This window comes from Sus scrofa, chromosome 2 (genome assembly GCF_054392235.1).
Source record: "Sus scrofa isolate SSC_HxYL_T2T_F1_AM1 chromosome 2, Sscrofa_HxYL_maternal_Yorkshire_Landrace_v2.0, whole genome shotgun sequence".
Taxonomy (NCBI): Eukaryota; Metazoa; Chordata; class Mammalia; order Artiodactyla; family Suidae; genus Sus; species Sus scrofa.
In genome coordinates this window covers 90,231,317-90,250,125 of record NC_139384.1, presented here as the reverse complement: position 1 = coordinate 90,250,125, position 18,809 = coordinate 90,231,317, and the positions used below count along the sequence as shown (strand labels likewise).

General features: G+C 44.6%; 1 protein-coding gene across 8 annotated transcripts in view; it reads right to left on the bottom strand.

Annotated features, from left to right (window-relative positions):
• COL23A1 (collagen type XXIII alpha 1 chain) overlaps positions 1–18,809 on the bottom strand; it is a 375,676-nt gene that overhangs the window by 346,995 nt on the left and 9,872 nt on the right. The gene's annotated exons all lie outside the window — the stretch shown is intronic.

The following is an 18,809-nucleotide window of genomic DNA, read 5'->3' as shown; positions in this document are numbered from 1 at the left end:
ACTAGTCAGATTCGTTTCCGCTATGCCATGATGGGAACTCCTACAGGCAGTTTTAGAACGGGAGGAGAAACAGAAATAAATGTTTAGCAATTTCTTCTATTCAGGGACTCCCTGAATAGAAGGGGCATGTTTCTGCTTTGTTACAAATACAAATAAATAGAAATAGAAACACAAATCCCAGAACGACAAAGGGACCCTGCAGTCAGGGTAAAGATGGGAGGGCAGAGCAGAGGGAAGCTGGGTAGGGCTGATCAACACTGGCTCTGCACAGGTTTCCTGCCCCATCTGACCGCCCCTCCCCACTCCTATCCCCCTTGGCTGCAGCCCTTCCCAGCCCAAAGGCCTCAGACCCAATGGCCCAGGCCTAATCCACCCCAATGACGTGTTCCTTTCTTCTTACCAGTGGGGATCCTTGGCCTAGAAAACCTGGTGCAGTACAATTTAACAAGAATCTCTATACATGCCCAACCCTGTGCTAAACTTGGGTGAAGAGGAAAGAATTACCACAGAAATGGAGGCAAAAGTCACAGTAGGAGTTCCCGTCATGGCTCAGCGGTTAACAAACCCAACTAGCATCCATGAGGATGCAGGTTCGATCCCTGGCCTCACTTGATGGGTTGAGCATCTGGTATTGCCATGAGCTGTGGTGTAGGTCACAGAAGTGGCTCCGATCCTGTGTGGCTGTGGCTGTGGTGTAGGCCGGCAGTTACAGCTCTGATTTGACCCCTAGCCTGGGAACCTCCATATGCCGTGGGTAAGGCCATAAAAAGACAAAAACAAAACTAAACAAAAGTCACAGCTCTGCCATTATGGCAACTCAGAGAACAGCTCTGGCCTAACCATCACCTCACGTGACACTGGGGATAAACTCTGAGGCCTGAATTACTGTCCCAGCCTCACAGACAGGGGACCAAACTTAGACAAACTAAGACATTAATCTCTAATCCCAAATCTAGGTTTAGGGGAGTGAAGCAATTGGCCCATGATCCCAAAGCTAGCCAAGACTTGAGTCTTGACAGGAATATACAAAGTATTAAGCCTTCCCTAGGAAAAAACTGAAACAAAAACAAAGCAAGAACAACAAAAAACCTTCCTAAAAGCAAAACAAAGCAAATCCCCAAGGTGCTGAGTGAAAAATGCAGAACCACCACCAAAGATGGCACTTACGGTTCACACCTAAAAATGTAATTTTTCTCAGGAAAAAACATTAAAAAAAAAAAAAAAGACAAATATCTTGGAACTACCGCAGCAAACGCGCAAACAAAATGTAATTTTTAAATCACCGCTTTAGAGGTGGTGAGAAGGGTCCCCTCAGTCTTGAGCCCTTGACCACCAAGCCTGGAATTTTCACACAAGAAGGGGCTGAACAGCCCAGGCCCAGTGGCCTGAGACAAAAACAACAACAACAACAAAACCTAACCAGGGCAGCTCTGGCCCTTGCAAAGCACTTCTGAGCTCCACCTCCACCCCCATCTGCCAGCCTGGCCCTCACTTTCCAGATGGGCAACAGAAGCTGAAACCAACAAGACAGAGTGAAGGCAAAGTTTTCTGGTTTTTTGTTTTGTTTTCATTTTTGTTTTTGTTTTTTGTCTCTTTAGGGCTGCACCTGCAGCATATGGAAGTTCCCAGGCTAGGGGTCGAATCAGAGCTGCAGCTGCCGGCCTATAGCACAGAGCAACTCGGAATCCTTAACCCACAGAGCAAGGCCAGGGATAGAACCCAAGTCCTCATGGATACTAGTCAAGTTACCACGGAGCCATGAAGGAAACTCCGTTGGGTTTTTTTTTTTTTTTTCGGCTGTGCCCACGGCATATGGAAGTTTCTGGGCCAGGGATCAAACCTGCGCCACAGCACTGACAACACCGGGTCCTTAACCAGCTTCACCATAAGGGAACTAGAGAACTGGAGGATGTGAGGTTGTGAACACTGGAGGAAGCGTTGCGAAAGCAGTACCATCTCCTCCATCCTCATCTCCACCCTTACTGTATCTTGGCCCCCAAGGCCTCGACGTGCCCCAGAAGTCAGAACCTGGCTAGGCCTCTGCCCCCCGGATCTCCACTCCCAGCCAGACCCCACCTGCCACTCACTCGTGCGCAAGCCTGGAATGCCCCTGGAACCACCCACCTGGACCAGAGCCACTCTGGGAGCAGCCCGGGCTGGCCCCCAGCCTCCAGAGATCCCCCTGCAGCTGCCATGGGCTCTCACCAGGTGCCTCAGATACCTCACCCACCTCACCCCCAGCTGCCGGGGCCGGGCTGTGTGCACCAGACTCTGGAGCATCCCAGCTACACCCATCCTCGCTGAAGAGGAATGCTGCATGAGCTGCCCGGGATGCAGGCATGAGCAGGACCTCAGAACCTTCTCCCCCACCCCCACCCCCCTGCCCCACCCCCCACTGTACTCAAAGACACTGTTACAGATGTCAAAATTCACTTAGAAACAGAATCTAGCCTTTTAGTTGAAGTCAGTCAATTTATATGAGAAGCTCTCCTCTGTTTTAATCATTGCTAGAAAGACTAGAAGCTAACTTCTTTTAAAAAAAAAAAAAAGTATTTAATGCTAAAAAACAATTTGCTTTTAACAAGTGCTATCACAACTGGGCTGTTTCCCCCACTTTATCAAATACTGATAGGAAACACAATTACTTTTAAGCTATTCTTATCTTCAAACAAAAAGCTAAACAGAAAACTATTGAAGAAAGGGGGGAAAATGTATTGTTAATGCTGGGAGATGGGATCATAAATAACTGATGGGGTTTTTGTTTTGTTATTTATTCTAACTCCTTTGATGTTTTGTTTTTCTGGATTAGATGGAGAATCTGCAAGGTTTTATCTCTTTATCTTCCCCCAATTCTAGGTCCCTAACTCTGGGATTGAACCCTCCCTACTAGAAACACAAAGTGAAATGTTTAAATTAGAAACCCAATCCCACGATCTTTATTTCCTTTTAAAAAAAAATTATAGCAAAATATTCTTTTGTGTCCAGGTCTGTTAAAAAAAAAAAAAGTCTCAACTTTTTACATTCAATTATCTGGCAGCACCCTTAGCATCTGCAAACAATATGGTCCTGGTTTTACATATGCAAACAAGTCCTGACTCCAAAAGTAAATAAAGAATGAGTTTCTCACACCAGTCAGAATGGCCATCATTAATAAATCCACAAATAACAAGTGCTGGAGGGGCTGTGGAGAAAAGGGAACCCTCCTGCACTGTTGGTGGGAATGTAAACTGGTACAGCCACTATGGAGAACAGTTTGGAGATACCTTAGAAATCTATACATAGAACTTCCATATGACCCTGCAATCCCACTCTTGGGCATCTATCCGGACAAAGCTCTACTTAAAAGAGACACATGCACCCGCATGTTCATTGCAGCCCTATTCACAATAGCCAGGACATGGAAACAATCCAAATGTCCATCGACAGAGGATTGGATTCGGAAGATGTGGTATATATACACGATGGAATACTACTCAGCCATAAAAAAGGATGACATCATGCCATTTGCAGCAACATGGATGGAACTAGAGAATCTCATACTGAGTGAAATGAGCCAGAAAGACAAAGACAAATACCATATGACATCACTTATAACTGGAATCTAATATCCAGCACAAATGAACATCTCCTCAGAAAAGAAAATCAATCATGGACTTGGAGAAGAGACTTGTGGTTGCCTGATGGGAGGGGGAGGGAGTGGGAGGGATCGGGAGCTTGGGCTTATCAGTCACAACGTAGAATAGATTTACAAGGAGATCCCGCTGAATAGCATTGAGAACTATGTCTAGATACTCATGTTGCAACAGAAGAAATGGTGGGGGAAAAACTGTAATTGTAATGTATACATGTAAGGATAACCTGACCCCCTTGCTGTACAGTGGGAAAATAAAATTAAAAAAAAAAATAAAAAAATAAAAAGAAAAAAAAAAAAAAAAGAATGAGTTTCTGAGAAAAGCCGGGAGACTTTGGGAGCGTTCCCTCCAGAAGTATTGAGAAGAACTTGGAGTTGGGGGGAGGGGTGGCAAGAGCCAAAAGAAAACTAATCACAGAAAATCATGGTTTCCAAAAAAAGCATTACATGGTCAGATGACAAATTTATCAATGATCTGTTGAAGCATCAGTCTCAGACACTTCACCAGATATTTGATCACATCTTTGAACAGCTGCATTTTGATGAAATATAGATTAACATACAAAAAAGGATATAATGATTTATTTCTGCAAAATGCTACAAATAAAGCCACAAAGACATTCCTATCCTTTGAGAGAAAATTCCTTCTCTAGGGTCTATATCCCAAGAAAATAAATCAGCAGGAGCAAAAAATGATATTCATGATGTTGCACCGCAAAACAGTGGGAGTGTTTTCATGAAGGATGGTGAATCCCCTTCAGGAAACTGTCATAGCTTCATGAGAAATCATTATGAAGGCGATGTAGCAACAAGGAAAAATGTTTATGATACAATAAATAATGCTTACATCTGTGTAAAAACACAGGCGTGGGATGGCAGCCACTACCAAAACATCAACCTACTTGGGGGTAGGGATTACGGCGATTTACTTCTTTAAAAGTTCTTTCTGTATTGGAATATCGTCTTCTCAGTAGGAGAGGAAAAAAAAAAAAAAAAAGTCGTGGGGAGGAAAAGAGCCAGAATGAAGCCCTGAAATTTCCCTGCCTAGGGCAACTTTTCAATGACAGACAGATGATTCTATCTTCTCAGGAAGCCCAAACTAATTCCAGGATCAACCCCGATCATACACAGGCACCACAAACACCAGAGGGAGGCTTGCAGAGGATCATCGCTGCCCTGCCACAGTCGCATCCCCTTGGCCCCCTCCTTCCACCCCCCACAGGGCAGGGCCCCTGCATACATTCTTCTGCCACCAGCAACTCAAGAGGGCAGCCTTTCCTGGCCTCTTTAACTTTTTGTTTTCCATACCCTACTGTGGTGGTGATGATCATGGTCATGACAGCAAATAGAAAGTATTATTATGACCATCGAGATTACCCACGACTTATTCTGTGCCAGGCACTGTGCCAACAACTGTTATCTCAGAGTCCTCCCAGGAACCCCCACGAGGCTGGGACTCTTTTCCTACCCATTTACAGATGAGAAAACAGAGACTCAGGGCAATGGAAGTGTCAGGACTGGACCTGAATCCAGTATCAACTAACTTCAATCACAGAGCAAGAAAACCTCTGCTTAGAAGCAAATTTCAGGTCTAAAAAAAAAAAAAAAATGCTATAATAATCCAGGTCATTCAAAACTATAGAAACAGAAATTAGGTCAGTGGTTGGCAATGGTTGAGGGGGTAGGAGGAATGAAGTACCCATATCTGAGGAGATGGAACTGTTCTGAATAGTACTGGGATGGTGGATGTATGACTGTATACATTTGCCAAAAGCTACTGGGACCATACATCACAAAGAGAAAACTTTAATGGATACTTTTTTTTTTTTTTTGCTTTTTAGGGCTACACCTGTGGCATATGGAAGCTCCCAGGCTAGGGGTCTAATCAGAGCTTCAGCCACTAGCCTATGTCACAGTCACAGCAATGCTAGATCTGAGCCGCATCTGTGACCTATACCACAGCTCAGGACAATGCCAGATCCTTAACCCACTGAGTGAGGACAGGGCTCAAACCTGAATCCTCATGGATACTAGTTGGGTTCATTTCTGCTGAGCCCTGATGGGAACTCCTGGACAATGGGAAAAAAACAATCAACTAGGATATTGGAGAATCCCAGGATAGAATGCAGGCTGAGACAAATAACTGTAACTATATTAAAGTTACATTTCATAATGTCACTGAAGGTAGTGAGGAAAAACATAGCTGACCTGAGTCATGTTGCAAAATCATGTTTCAATTGAGAACTGTAAGGTTGAGACCAAAGGAACTGTCCATAAATGCTATATACTCTGGTAGGTAAAGTTGTTTCTCACAGGGGACAGGTAGCAATTTTAAAATTACTATACATGAAATATTGGGGTTGAACAAATGAGAATATAAACTATGGGTAATGGGAGCCAGGTTTCTCACTGTCCAAGAAAGAAGTCATAAATAAGCAAAGAGGGAAAGCTGCAATGAATGCTGTGGTGCCAGATTGGTCAGAAACATCACTACGAGGTTATGTTTATGTTATGTGCACAGACAGATGCATGGGGAAATAATTCTAGGTATGTGTATTTAGAGGGGTGAATTACATATGCATGTACCCTAGCTGTCTGCAGAGAAGATTCACAAGCAGTGACACCCTAGTAGCTACAAGCACACTCAGCACCCAGATCTTGGTTTCTAAATACCATTCTCCAATAAAAAGAACCACAATGCCTTGGAGAGAAGACTGATTCAAGAGCCAGGGCAGGAAAAATACAAGATAAGCCTGGAGTATCTTATAGTGCCAGAAAATAAAGAAGTGCTTTTAAAAAGGGGGAAGGGGGGAGAAGAGGGATCAAAGACACAAAACCAACCTGGAAGAGTTCAGAATGGCCAAAGCTGCAGTGACTTAAGCAACAGGGTAAATAATGCAGTGCTGGATTATAACCCCAAGAATAAAGTAAATATCCGTGAGTTTCTACTGATAGAAATGATTAGATAAATAAATGGCAAAAGAGACAAACCTTCCTTACAGAAGAATTTCAAGCAATATATGTAGATACTTCCCTCTCCAGGAGGTGGAGCTACAAATCCCCTCTCCTTAATTATGGCCTGGACTTGGTGACTCGCTTCCAAAAGGTAGAGTGGGGAAAGGAAAAGAGTCACTTTATAATGGAGAAATCTGGCAGAACCCACGTTATATAGTGATCAAGGTCAGTGCCACCAGTGATAGGCCATGTTGACGTCATGGACCACTGACATGACATCATCATAGTGACAATCCACCTGAGTGATATTCTCCCCAAATACCTGTAACCCAGTCAAATCATGAGAAAAGTCAGACTAGCCCAAACTGAGCAATAGTCTACACAATGCCTGACCAATATGTCTTAAAACTATCAAAGTCATAAAAAGCAAGCAAAGACTGAGAAGGTGTCATAGATCCGAGGAGACATGACAACTAAATGCAATGAGGTCTCCTGGATGGGATCCTGGAATGCGAAAAGGGCATCAGATAAAAAACTGATGAGAAGATCTGAATTAAGTCTAGTTCACTTAAAAGAATGGGTAGCAGAATCACAAAGTCACTTACCACTGATTGAGATATAACTTCGTTATTTTTTATAACAGATGATTCCTTTTTAACAATTAAGACGAAGTTCACATAACATAAAATTAACTTTTTTTTTTTTTTTTTTTTTGGCCACACCACAGCATATGAAAGTTCCCAGGCCAGGGACTGAATCCAAACTGCAGCTGCGACCTATGCCACAGCTGCAGCAATGCCAGATCCTTAACTCACTGTGCTGGGCCAGGGATTGAACCCACCTCTGCAGTGACCTGAGCTGCTGCAGTCAGATTCTTAACCCACTGCACCACCGCAAGCACTCGTAAAATTAACCATTTTAAAGTAAACAATTCCAGAGTTCCCGTCGTGGAGCAGTGGTTAAGGACTCCGACTAGGAACCATGAGGTTGCCGGTTCGGTCCCTGCCCTTGCTCAGTGGGTTAACGATCTGGCATTGCCGTGAACTGTGGTGTGGGTTGCAGACACAGCTCGGATCCCGAGTTGCTGTGGCTCTGGCGTAGGCCAGTGGCTACAGCTCCAATTCGACCCCTAGCCTGGGAACCTCCATATGCTGCGGGAGCGGCCCAAAGAAATAGCAAAAAAAAGACAAAAAAAAAAAAAAATACAGTAAACAATTCCATGACATTTAGGGGATTCCTAATGTTGGGCAGCCAACCACTTTATCTAATTTTTTTTCTGTCTACGTCCAAAACATTGTCTTGACTCCAAACAGAAATCCTGTACCCATCAGGCAATAGTTTTCGTTTCCTCCCTCCTCCCAGCCACCACTCTCCTTTCTGTCTCTATGGATTGACTTGTTCTGGATATTTCCTATAAACAGAATCATACCATATGTGACCTTCTGTGTCTGGTTTCTTTCACTGAGCAAAATGTTTTTCAGATTCACCCGCTCTGTACCATGTGTCACTAGTTCATCCCTTTTTATGGCTGAAGAGTAAGTACTACAATGCATGTATAGACCACGGCTTGTTTATCCATATATTCCTCCATGAGCAGGTGGGTTGTTTCCACCTTTTGGCTATTATGAATGGTGCTTCCATAAACATGAGTGTACACGCATGTATTGTTTGAGTACCTGTTTTCAATTCTTCTGGGTATGTACTTAGAAGGAGAATTGTTGGGTCATATGATAGTTTCATATTTAACATTTTAATGGCCCACCAAACTTTCCCAAAGAGCCTGAACCATTTTCATTCCCTCCAGCGATGTATGAAGGTTCCAATTTCTCCTCATCCTCACGCACAGATCCTAATGGATGTAAAGTAGTATCTTATTATGGGTTTGACTTGCATTTCCCTCGTGACTAAGGATGTCGAGCACTTTTTCAGGTGCCTGTTGACCATCTGTACATCTCGTTTGAAGAAATGTCTCTTCAGGCCCCTTGTCCATTTTTAAATTGGGTTGTTTGTCTTTTCATTGCTGTCGAGCTGTAAGAGTTCTTTACATATTCTTTTTTTTTTTTTTTTTTTTTGTCTTTTGTCTTTTGTTGTTGTTGTTGTTGTTGTTGCTATTTCTTGGGCCGCTCCCGCGGCATGTGGAGGTTCCCAGGCTAGGGGTTGAATCGGAGCTATAGCCACCGGCCTACGCCAGAGCCACAGCAATGCGGGATCCGAGCCGCGTCTGCAACCTACACCACAGCTCACGGCAACGCCGGATCGTTAACCCACTGAGCAAGGGCAGGGACCGAACCGGCAACCTCATGGTTCCTAGTCGGATTTGTTAACCACTGCACCACGACGGGAACTCCCAGTTCTTTACATATTCTGACTGCTACGTCCTCATCAGATAGATGATTTGCAAGTATTTTCTCATAAAATAAATTTACACTTTTTTTTTTTTTTTTTTTTTTGCTTTTTAGGGCTACACCTGTGGCATATGGAGGTTCCCAGGCTAGGGGTCCAATTGGAGCTGTAACCACCAGCCTATGCCACAGCCATAGCCACGACAGGTCCGAGTCACTTCTGCAACCTACACCACAGCTGAGCGAGGCCAGGGATTGAACCCTCAACCTCATGGTTCCTAGTTGGATTCGTTTTGACTGAGCCACGATGAGAACCCCATAAATCCATTCTTGATCAGGATTCTAACCTCCAACTAAGGCACAATATGAGTGTTAAAATTATCTTGAAAACTGGAGGTGATGGGAGTGGTCTATGGCTTCAAGCTAGTCTTCACATTAGTCTTTATTGAGATCTTGCTAGATGAATAGTGGGTTATTGCTACTCATGAATTTGACCTGCCTCTCGTTAGTTAATAGTAACTATATTCATGTTCCTTTGCTCCATAACAAACTTCCACCAAACCAGCACTTAAAAACAACACAAATTTTACCGTCTTACAGTTTTTGTGATGAGAAGTCCAGGTACAGGTGAACTTGGTTCTCTGCTCAGGGTCTCATGAAGCTAAAATCAAAGTGCTATCTGGGTGTTTCTCAAGCTCTGGGTCCTCTTTCAGGCTCCTGTGGCTCTTTGTGATTTGAGGCCCCTATTCTCTTGCTGACTGCTTGCCAGGCGCTGCTCACACTTCCTTTCCATGTGGTCCCTTCCACACACCCTCTCATGGTTCAAAGAAGGGTGCAGTCTTTTTCAAGGACTCACCTAATTAGGTCAGGCTTACCAAGGATAAGCTTTTAAATTAACTCAAAGTGAAGTGATTAGTAACTCAATCATATCATAATAATCACAAGTTCTGCATTCACTCACAGGGCAGGAGTTATAAAAATTATGTGCACCAGCGGGTAGTCATCTTGGGAGCGATCTTAGAATTCCGCCTGCCACAGTACTGTCTTACAGTTATTTTTTTATTATTATCGACAAATGTACTATGGTTATGTACACAGGTAAATACATGTTTCTATAAGTCTAAAATTATTCCCAAAAATGTTTACGTCTACCTCAGGGATTTCTACTTCCAGGCAAGATGAAGTAGTAATGACCAGTTTACCCTCCTGCCTGAAACACATAAAAAACCCAAACAACAACAACAAAAAGCCCACAAAGAAAATACTTGAAACAATGGTTTTCAAGATATTGGTACTAAGCAGGGAAGGAGAGTGATCTCAGAGACACAGAAAACAACCGCTCTGGCTTCCTGGTGGGGGAGTTTCCAGGATGTGGCCCAGGGAGAGTCTGACAGGTAGAGCCTGACAGGTGGGAGTCCAGGGATGCAAGACAGTTGGTTCGCTGAGCAGAGGACCTGGGAGGTGAGACCTACACACAGAGAACCACAGAGATCTTCAAGGGTCCTTGTTGGATATTTAGCAGAGCACTGATCAGCACATGTGTATGAAGAAACAACCTGAGGCCAGGAAAAGAACCACCCAAAAGGATTAGAGGGAACAGTGCCCAGCTCTCCCATGGGGCTAGGAAGAACACCGGTTCTTCTGAGTAGGGGACCAAGAAGAGTCCTGCCTCAGGGGCAGGACATAATCAACCCTACATGAAATATAGCTCTGATCCCACCTAATGGACCTTAAAAGCAAGACCCAAAAGGATCAAACTATTTCCAAGTAACAATTGTGACATAACAAAGCTCAAGAACATTGAAAGAAATACAAAAACATTGAGAACCTAACGAGGTAAAATTCATAATGTCTGGCATACAATAAGAAATTACCAGCAGGAAAATAGGCCCAATAATGAGCAGAAAAATTAATTAATTGAAAATAACCCACAACTGCCACAGGTGTTAGCATTAGTACACAAAGACTATAAAACAAGGATTGTAACTGTACAACACATGTTCAAAAAGTTAAGTAGAGACATCAAAGATATGAAATGATCTAAACTAAAATTTCCAGAGATGAAAACTATCATCTCTAAGATGGAAATGGGATGGAAAGGATTATGGAAGATTAGACATTGCAGAAGAAAAGATTAGTGAACCTGAAGATAGCAACCTGTCCAAAATGAACAGAAAGAATTCATCTAAAAAGAAAGCATGTTAGAGTTCCCCGGTGGCACAGCAGGTTAAGGATCTGGCACTGTCACTTCTGTGGTCCAGGTTGTAGCTGTGCTATGGGTTCAATTCCTGGCCCCGTAACTTCCGCATACCACAGGTGCGGCAAAAAAAAAAAAAAAAAAAAAAAAAAAAAAGCATGTCAGTGAACTCTGAGATTCAAGTGGCCTACTATGTGTGTAATTAGAGTCCCTGAAGGAGAGGAGAAAAAGGGTAGAACAGAAAAAATGTTTGAAGAAGTAATGGCCAAAAACTTTTTTCAAATTTTGATGAAAACTATAAATCCGGATACCCAAAAATCTTAATGAAACTCGGGCAAAATAAACATGAAGAAAACTATACCAAGGCATATTATAAATATCATAATTGAATTGCTTAAAACCAGGGATAAAAAGAAAATCTTAAAAGTAGCCAAAGAAAAAACACATATTATGCAACAAATGAAACTCGCCTGTACTGCTATGGGGAATGTAAAATGATACAATGGGTTTTTTTGTTTGTTTGGTCTTTTTAGGGCCGCACCCACGGGATATGGAGGTTCCCAGGCTAGGGGTCAAATTGGAGCTGTAGCCACCAGTCTATGCCAGAGCCACAGCAATGCAAGATTCGAGCTGTGCCTGCTACCTACACCACAGCTCACGGCAACGCCAGATCCTTAACCCATTGAGTAAGGCCAGGGATCAAACCCACATCCTCATGGATACTAGTCAGAGTCATTTCTGCTGAGCCACAATGAGAACTCTGATACAATGGTTTTAAAAACAGTTGGGCCGTTTCTTAAAAGTTAATCACACATCTATCAGACAATTAGCCATTCTACTCCAAAGTATTTATACCCAAGAGAAATGAAAATGTATTCCAGGAGTTTCTGCTGTGGCTCAGCGGGTTAAAAGCCCAACTAGTATCCATGAGGGTGCAGGATTGATCTCTGCTCTCATTCAGTGGGTTAAGGATCCGGCGTGGCCGTGAGCCATGGGGTAAGTCACAGACACAGCTCGGATCTGGTGTTGCTGTGACTGTGGTGTAGGCTAGCAGCTGCAGGCCTGATTTGACGCCTAGCCCGGGAACTTCCATACGCTGCAGCTGCAGCTCTAAAAAGGAAAAGAAGAAGAAGAAGAAGAAAGTATATTCCATTAAAGACTTGTACGTGAATGTTCATGGCTGCTTTATTTGTAAAAGCCCGGAACTGGAAACAATCCAAATATCCATTAACAGGCAATGGATATATATAGTATATCATCAATGAAAAAGAATGAACAATGTATACACAAGTATCAAAGAAACTCTCAATAATTATACTGAGTAAAGGAAACCAGACCCACCCCACCCCACAAAAGAGTACGTGCTATGTGATCCCATTCATATAAAAATCTTACAAAAACTAATCGTGATGGAAATCCACAATACCTGGGTGGCAGGTAAGAAAAAATGGAAGGGCAAGAATTCAAGGGGGTAGGAGGAAACTTTTGAGGGTGATATTCACTGTTTTAACTCTGGCAATGGTTTCACAGGTGAACACATATGTCGAAACACAGCAAATCATACATTTCAGGTATGTGGAGTTTGTATGCCAAATAAGTATAACCTAACAAAAGCCAAAGGACAGGGACGCCCAGGACCAGGCTCCTGCAGGCTTAGCTGGCTGCTGGGGCAGGCCTCCCAGGCTAGAAGGCATCAGTTCACCACTCTGAACCTCCACTTCCTCCTCGGTGCCAGGCAGACGTCCCTGGCAGAGTCAGGCAAAGACAATCAGTGAGGGCATCTAGCCCAACCCAGGCATTTGGCAGGAGCTCAGAAACTGTTCTGTAAGGAATGTGGGTTTAATCAGTGACTCTCTGGGCAGGCTGAGCCACTCTCTTCCAAACTACACGGGCAAACATTTCCCTTCAGGGTCCCTGCTCCGTCCCGAAATACATACACAAGCATGTTTTGAAAGGTTTGGTCTGCAAACAAAATGTGATTCTCCAGTAATCCCTAGTTCGTGTCCCCATTCATTATTTTTCAGACACACACACAAACACACACATACATCACTTCCTGTCAGGACCCACCCTCTAAGGCTCACCGCAGGGGCCTGACAGAAAGGAACCCCATCGACAGCCCTGCGAGGGGAATGAACAGTCTTGACCTGTTGAGGCCAGCCCTTGGGCTGCTCTGGTGTGTGGCCGCCAAGCCTTCTCCAGGTCGCAGCCCAGCCACCACAGGCCCGCTTACATCTCTCCACACTGCGCTCCGCCTGCCCCCTACTGACCTCTGCCCTCTTGAGCCTGTCCTCCGTCAAGGTCTGGGGTTTCCCTGATGTGTCAGGCCTGGTGAGGGGGCGGCACATGCTGATTGCGTCCCCCACCAAAATTTGCATATTAAAAGTCCTAACCCCCAGCCCTTCAGAATGGGACTACATTTGTGGAAGGGTTTTCAAAGAGGTAATCGCGTTAAATGAGGAAAGAGGGTGAGCCCTAATCCAACATGACTGGTGTCTTTTTTTTTTTTTTTGGTCATGCTCCTGGGCCAGGGATTGAACACAAGCCACACCAGTGACAGTGCTGGATCCTTAACCTGCGGAGCCACCAGAGAACTCCTGCTGACTGGTGTCCTCTTAAAAAGAGGAGATTCAGGAGTTCCCATTGTGGATGAGCGGTAACAAATCCAACTAGGATCCACAAGAATGCAGGTTTGATTCCTGGACCCACTAAGTGCGTTAAGGATCCAGCGTTGCCATGAGCTGTGGCGTAGGTTGCAGATGCGGCTCGGATCTGGTGTTGCTGCAGCTGCGGTGTAGGCCGGCAGCTACAGCCCTTATTCGACCCCTAGCCTGGGAATGGCCCTAAAAAGACACCCCCCCCAAAAAAAAAGAAGAGGAAATTCAGACACAGACCCAGAAGGAAGACCATGGATGGACAGTGGGAAAAGATGGCCATCTGCAAGCCAGGGAAGACTCAGGAGGAACCAACCTGCCAACACCTTGATCTTAGACTTCTAGCCTTTAGAATTATGAAAGAAGAAACATCTGTTTAAGCCCCCTTGACGGTGGTACTTCGTTGTTTTGTTTTTTTCTTTTTCAGCCCCCGCCCCCAGCATATGGACGTTCCCAGACCAGGGACTGAATCCGAGCCGGAGCTGGGACCTCCACCACAGCTGCAGCAACACTGGATCCTTAACCCACTGCACCAGGCCAGGGATCGAACTGTCGCCTCCACAGAGACAAGCTGGATCAGTAACCCACTGCACCACAGCAGGAACTCCACGACCATAGCACTTTGTTAGGGCAGCACTAGCATGCTGATACAGATGGGGTCCCACAGACCCCCCTGCCCTACCCCACTGCCTCCTTCAGATTCCCCACCAGCCCCAAGCAGACTGAAGTAACAGGAGGCAGAGAGGAGGCTGAAAGGACCTGAGGCCCTGACCATAGGCTGATTGAGAAGTTTTTACCTTATCAGCCCACAGTCTGAGGGAGGCAGTGAGGGGTCAGGGGTCAGGGGAGGGAGACACTATTGAGAATTTTAGGAAGAGGAAGGAGATAAAGGAGCTAAAGGAGCAGTGGCTGAACCTGCCTGGGGCGAGGACTCAGAGGGGCAGTGCTCATGGAACAGTGCTCATGGAACATGAGCCCAGAAAGAGATGGGCAGGACCAGGACTGGCTGCACTGAGTGATACAATGGTGGCTCTTCCAGCTCAAGTCATTCAAAGCCACACCAAGGTGTGAGCATCATCACAGGAGCTGGGGGAGGAGGAGGACCGGTCCCCAGGAAGCCCCTGGCACTGACGTCCCGGGCAGCCTGTGGCTAGGATTAGCCAAGCAGGGAGTGGGGAAGGAGGGAACGGCCTCCCAGTCCTGGGAAGGGCACCTCACTCCAGGTTCACAGAAAAGCAGTGAATAGTTCTGTGCACAGAACCATTCATACACACACACACAAAGGAATGCAAGTAAAAACCACTGCTGTTTGAGTAAGGTCTGTAGATAGGAGCAATGTTAATTTCCTGGTTTTGATAAACTACAGAAAAGTAAGATATAGCTGCTAGAGGAAACTGGGTGATGGATACCTGGGACCTCTCTGTACTCTTTTGTAATTTCCTGTGAGTCTATAATGATTTCTATTTTTGGGGTTTTTTTTTTTTCTTTTATTATTTTTAGGGCTGCACCCGTGGCATATGGAAGTTCCCAGGCTAAGGGTTGAATCGGAGCTGCAGCTGGCAGCCTACACCACGTCAATGCCAGATCCAAGCCGAGTCTACAACCAACGCCACAGCTTACAATAACGCCAGATCGCCAACAGCTGAGTGGGGCCAGGAATCGAACCCACATCCTCATGGATACTAGTTGGACTTGCTGCTGCACCACAACAGAAACTCCCTATAAGGATTTTTTTTTTTTTTTGAGAAAAGTAGAAAAAAAAGCTTTATTGCTTTGCCAGGCAAAGGTGGGTCACAGCAAGTTAATGCCTTAAAGATGTGCCCCCCATAATGATTGTTAAATAAAAATTTTTTTAAATTAAAAAAAAAGAAAAAAATTGGAAAGACATGCAGTGAAGCAGATACCATCACCCTTTTTTCAGAGGAGGAAGGTGAGGCTTGGAAAAGTCAACTAATTTGTCCCAGGATGCTGTGCCCAGTTTAGTGGCAGCTCCAGAATCAAACCAGGTCTTCCGGCTCTGGAGCCAGCAACATGAGCTGTGCCGGGCCCGTCCAGGGGGCTTCTGGGGGGAGACAAGAAGGTCAAGCTGATCTCACCCTTCCCACTTCCTCCCAGCTCCCACGCATGCAGGCACACACTCATACACACCCCCACAAGGCACACAGTTTTATATACACACTCAGACCCACACGGGCCCTCACATGTATACACACACTCTCACACACAGGCATGCTTACATATGTGCACACTCGCTCTTACACTCATACACAGCCACATGCATACACACACTCATGCCCTCCCAGCCCTCAAACTGGCTCACACACACACACACACACATATACTCTAATCTCATTGCCATGTGAACTGTCAACATCTGTCTAAACCACCACAAGATGGGACTGAAAACAAGACAATACAGATGATAACAGCCCAAGATCCTCTAGATGATCACAGCCCATGCATCCCACAAAAAGGCACAGCTAAATAAATGCACAGGCCCTCGCTTCTGTATGATGATCCTCCTTGGAGGCCCAGAGTTAAGGAGATTTTATTTAAGCTGTCTTCTGAAAACACCAGAATACATTCTTACAACTTTATAATTTGTTTCACAGCATAAAGGGGGAAGCAAACTCTGTTTCAGAAGTTCACATTATTCATCTGAAGGCACTTTTCCCCCCGAGATTTTGCGGCTACATCAGAAAAATAAAGGTTTTCTCATTTACAAACGTGAATTGAAGCAGATGTGTGTGAGGCCTCTAATTCATCAATTCAATCATGAGCATTTGAGGGTATTTGTGCCATGATGTATAATCACAAAAACAGACGGACTTACTGAAGCAAATTTATTGAGTATTTTTGAGTGCCCTTTCACCATGAAAAATCCATATAATAATTTTTGTTAATAGTTCCAATTTTTATTTTGGTCATAACTGAAGTGATTTTTATTTAAATGGGAAATCTCATTCCTCATGGAGCTATGAAGCTAATTCAGTCTTTGCTTTTTTTCAACAACCAAATCACATTTCTCCATCATTGACTGGGCACATATTAATACCTTTTGCTTCTGTATAGCCTTAACAAGATGGCAGAATTCCAGTCATAAAAGGAACTTAAGGTCCTCCATGGAACTCCTCTCTAATCAGCAACAGAGGCATTCCTTCTGGGTTTAGTCAAAGAAAGCATTCACCCCAAATAGCTGTTTTCAGGATGTATATGATGTGCTGAGCTCTTCAAACATATCAACTTGTTTAATCCCAGAGAAACCTTATGAAGCAAGAACAATAATCCCCATTTAACAGATGAGCAAACTGAGGTTTGGAAAAACAGGCATTTACCTGAAGCCACCCAGCTAGGAAATGGCAGAGCTGGGATGTGAACCCAGGTCTGCTTAAAGCAAAAGTCTTCCCTACCACCTGCGGAGGATGTCCATACTGGGAGACAAAGCTGCTGCCATGCCAAGCTAAAGTCCTCTTTCCACAGGGGCTGCCTTGGGGCTGCAGCAAGGATTCAGAGCTGGGATTCAGGTCACCTGTGCTTGGGTGCAGGCTGCCAAGTGGGGCTGGTCGCTGCCCCCTCCAGGAGGGTGGAGGCCATCTCTCAGCAGATGGGATGGGGGATGTTGAGAGACACTATGAGGGGGTTCCCTGGTGGTCTAGTGGTTAGGATTCGGGGCTTTCATTGCAAAAGGTTCAATCCCTGTCTGGGAACTAAGATCCCACATCAAGCTGCTGCATGCCTTGGAGGAAAGAAGGGAGGGAGGGAAGAAGGAAGGAAGGAAGGGGAAAGAAAGAGAGAGGGGAAGGAAGGAGAGAGGGAAGGAAGGAGGGAAGGAAGGAAAGAAAAGACAGAGATAAAGAAAGAAAAAAGAAACACTCTGAGGATGACTATACGAAGCTTCTGCCCAAGGTGAGCACCAGGAGGCCCCCAGATCATTTCCCCTGCAGCCTCCAGAAGTACACTGACATGGTTTTCTTTAAAACTACATCTACAAACTTATTTTTTCTCCCAATGGGTCGTGCTTAGTACGGAGATATGTTTCTGGACATGATAAAGGGATGTTTTCCCTTTGTGTGAAGGCACTGTCACACACAAGTGCCTGTATCAACAATTAAAGATTAATCCTGATCCTACACATGGAGAAAATCGATTGATCGGGGAAGAGCTGGAGGTCGTGTGTGTGGCATCCGGAGAACTTTACCAACCTGAGTTACATTTGTTCACAGAATTTGAAGTCACAGCACGGACTGTGCCCGGTGCTGATAAATGCAGCTCCAGGAGGGTTCTGCATCAAACCAACACATGAGCCTAATTCTGAGAGGAAATCTTCAGAGCTCTAAATCTTATTTTAAGACTTCATTATCATTTGCGCTTTTGCTTTTAACCGCAATAACAAATCGGACTGAAATAACAGTTCAACCAAAAGATAGACTGAATCCACTTTGCCCATCATAAAACTTGAAGCATGACTTCACAATGGTGCAACGGTTTTGGAATTCCGCAGAAAGATAAACACGTATGTCTTGGACACACTTGGATGTTCCAAAATAAAGACAAAAAGACAAAGCCCTAAAAAACAATCCTCTTTAGGCAGTTACTCCACATCACAAATAATAACACCAGGAAGAAAACTTTCCCCACAAAACCATCAGCTCCACTGTGCCAACAAAGACGTGGAGGAGGCGGAGATGCTGTGTTGATAGAGGGATGCAGTTTCCATTGACAGAATCGTATGTGACCATGAAGCATGACCATAAAGATTTCGCAGCACCTGGAAAAATGTTTTTTTGGATTTTGTTCCTTTGTTTATTTCTGGCTGCACCTGAAACATTCAGAAATTCCCAGGCCAGGGATCGGAGGCATTGCAGCGACAACCCTGCACTTAACCCACTGAGATTTAACCCACTGAGCCACACGGGAACTCCTGAGGGAAATGTTTCTGACATAAGGTTGACATTCACAGATGCAAGGTATACATGGTGTGCACTCTTAGGTATCTGTTAATCTGTCCATTCATTGAATGATTGGAAGGG